This window comes from Amblyomma americanum, chromosome 3, assembly GCF_052857255.1.
Source record: "Amblyomma americanum isolate KBUSLIRL-KWMA chromosome 3, ASM5285725v1, whole genome shotgun sequence".
In the NCBI taxonomy this organism is placed as follows: Eukaryota; Metazoa; Arthropoda; class Arachnida; order Ixodida; family Ixodidae; genus Amblyomma; species Amblyomma americanum.
In genome coordinates this window covers 6,748,802-6,752,293 of record NC_135499.1, presented here as the reverse complement: position 1 = coordinate 6,752,293, position 3,492 = coordinate 6,748,802, and the positions used below count along the sequence as shown (strand labels likewise).

Here is a 3,492-nt window from a genome sequence, read left to right as displayed (position 1 = left end):
AAGCGATTAGCAGACAAGGTAAAGGAAATGAGGGACTCGTTTTGACAAACCTATGAAGGGAGCCAACAGTCACCGAAACCAAGGTGCATGGGGAATGTTTATTATTATTTTTTTAATGTGTAGTGCTTATCAGTGGGGTAATATTACTTAGATTAATATATCGCTTAGAGAAAATTACTTATAAAGCAGCAGAAAAAACAGCCATGCCGCCGGTGGGATCCGAACCCACGACCTCCGAATAAAGCGTCCGGTGCTCTACGAACTGAGCTACGGCGACGGCTGTCAAACCTGATGCTCTCGTGGGTATTTATGTTTAATGGGTGTAAGCGAACCTTGAAAGTGTTCACCAGCGCCACCGTCGTCCATAGCGGCGGACGTAGCACGTCCTGTAATACCGCGAGTGTCACGTGGAACGTCACCTAACAGCGAGGGCGGAAACTGTGCGAGATCCCTCTTATGCTACCTATGGCATGAAAAAAAAAAGAAAATACAGGCAGGTTTTCCTGCAGAAATGTTGAGAGCGGTCGCTGAATCCGTATCAAAAGAGATGAACCGCGAGGTCAAAAGGGAAATAATGATGCCACTGACAAAAGGAAAAAATTTCAAGTCGTGCCTTACACCTGGACTCCATGTACGCGAAAACTCACGCGAACGCGAAGGCGACGGCGGCGGCGACGGCTGGCGTTCGCTCCGTCGCTTGTGGGCAACCTCCATGCAAGCGAAGGCGGCAGGCGACGCGAACCCGCGACGTGCGCAGCGGACTCCGTGGTTTGCGCACCTAAGCTTAGAAACACGCCCGTAACCTGTTCTCTCTCTTAAAATTTTGTGATTGTGCCCCATAGTCTGGGCCAAAGGAATATTTCCTCTACGGCAGCGGTGTAGCGGCAGTGGAGATAGCCAAAGGCGTGCTTGAGGAGACGAAGTCACATCACGGGTTCACGGGGGAGGTGTGCTTTCTTTCTGTGCCTGTGCACTCCGGCTGAGTAAAAACACTCCCATAAACTGTCACCGCAGTTTGATTGTAAGTGAACAAACTATAATTTACCAGTAAGAATGCGCGCCGAGAGTGTTTCTGCACAGTTGGAGCGCAGCGGCACGGTGGATCGAGCGCCAGTACCCGCGGCTCGACACGCATCTCTCCCTGCTGTACACCCGCTCGCGTAGCCTGCTCCAAATGCTGTTAGCCCTCCGCACTCAACGAGTAGATCGTTTTAATTATTTAAATCATGCGGGTCTGCCTCTCAGCTACAAAACCAAATATTTTATCGGCGGTGGCGATGACCAAGACGACGGGTGGGTTTCGTGAGATGTACTGTACCCGTGAGAAACCGTAGACAAACCGGAAACGGCTTTAGGGGGGGGGGGGGGCGGGGAGGGGGCTCTGATTGGCCAGTCGCGTGGGGGACTTCCGGGCGACGAGCGAAATTTTCTGTGGGTGCAGATCCGAGCGACACGGCAAGCGACACATGCATTTTGCTTCGCGCGACGGCGTCGCTCGTCGCTTGCCGCCGTCGCCTTCGCGTTCGCGTGAGTTTTCGCGTATATGGAGTCCAGGCTTTATTTGCACAAAGTGTCGCACAATGTTAAGAATGTCGCCGAGCGCCAAGGGGTCAATTTGCTTTTTTTCGGCCCCCGTCAAGCTTTCAGGACTTTGTGCACGAATTATGCCTGGCGGAAACAAGAAGCGTTGCATGACCAAACATAGAACCATGTACGTAAAGTGCCAGACTGAAGTGATTTATAAGATTCCGCTGACTGTGGAAAATATTACATAGGTCAGACGGGTGACTGTGTGAACGAGATGATGCGCCAGCACAAAACAAATGTTGGCGCTGGTGAAGATTGCAATCTTGCTTGGCACTGTAGTAGATGTCCTGGCAAGTGTTCCCCACGTTTCTCTGAAGTCACCATTCTGGGCTATGGGAAAACACGGAAGGGCCGCGAAATCTTTGAGGCCTTTCAAATAGCAAAACATGGCGATGCTTGCGTCAGTTCACCATCGATAGCGCTGACGATGAAAGAACTTGATTATTTGAATAAGTATGCTTGAGCGGCTGTCCTGCCTTGGCTCATGCGTTGAGATTACCCGGCGGTCTGTACTCAATAAAGAATTCAGTTGTTAGTCCAGTCGTTGTCTTGTGTTGTTCCCTCCTGGTGTGTTCGTCTTTTTTTGGCTGGTATTTTCTTCTTTAACATGCCATACCAACAGGCCCACCATTCTGCCCAGCTATGGCATGAAGACTGCCAGAACCGAGACCCTCGTTAAGCGATTAGCAGACAAGGTAAAGGAAATGAGGGACTCGTTTTGACAAACCTATAAAGGGAGCCAACAGTCACCGAAACCAAGGTGCATGCATGGGGGAATGTTTATTGTTATTTTTTTATAGTGTTGTTTGTGTGTCAAGCGCTGCACATTCCTTCGAAACTGCTGTGGTTTCAGAAGATCTGGACAGTGAGTTCACGCACACCTGTGTTTAACTATGTAGGTGGTTTTTGTGCTTATTCTGTAATGCAAGCCCTGAAGTGCGGTTTCTGCCGAGAGCAGGCTTGTTGTGTACTGCGACACAGAAAATGATGATGCCGATGTTCACTTTTTGGTATCTAGCTTGAATCGAGGCTGGCTGATATTCCCAAGTGCATGTGTCGTCACTGTCGGGATGCACACCGAGGTAATTGTAAAAAAGCTATTACAACCAGAGAATGCCACGTTTCCGCAACACCAAAACCGGCGGTAGGAATGTTGTCAGACAACTGGTAATTGAATGGCTGCCACAGTTCGGTAACACCAGGTTTGGTAATTAGTATGATTGCCTAGTGCTCAACAAATATAATGTAGTGAAGGAACAGCGATAAGTACAGGACAGGAGACAAACATGGAAGCACCAACGCGGGCGCTGTTGTTTGTCTCCTGTCCCGTACTTAGCGCTGTTCCTTCACCATGCAATACCAACTAGCCCGTCAACTCGCTCTTCTAAAATATAATATTAAGCAACTACTGCAGGCAGCGCAATGACGCGGCTGCTGTTGCAAAAGTCGACGCGAAAGCTCGAAAATTAAAGACAATGACCTCGAAGTTGCTTAAGTGCTTAAGTGTTGCTTATGTTCGTAGTGCTGCTTGAGACTATTGCCCCTTTTGTTCTGTTGATGCGCAGCTCTTCTCATGTATGCCTAATATACTATTTTGCTTTTGTATAACTTTTTGTGCATTTTCCCTATTTTTGGTTCATGACGCATAGTTGTGTTTAACTGTTATCTCTTTTTGTGAATTGCGATATCGTATCTGAACTCACCTGTTTTATGTGTTTTTGCTGTACTTTACGATGTTTTTCTGATTTCTAACCTATTTTGCACAAACTTCTGTATTCGACCCCCCTTACACAATGCTTCTCCGGAGGCCTGTAAGGTATCTGTAAATAAATAAATAAATAGTGTTCATCTCTCTGCTGTGCTTATCCTTGCTGAACGTAAAAGCGCAAAAAACAAGGACGTAGA

At 48.0% G+C, this 3,492-nt stretch overlaps 1 non-coding gene across 1 annotated transcript; it reads right to left on the bottom strand.

Moving 5' to 3' along the window:
* Positions 1–204: 204 nt before the first annotated feature.
* On the bottom strand, positions 205–277 carry TRNAK-CUU (transfer RNA lysine (anticodon CUU)). The gene has a single exon. It is a non-coding gene; the product is annotated as a tRNA-Lys (tRNA).
* Positions 278–3,492: the final 3,215 nt, after the last annotated feature.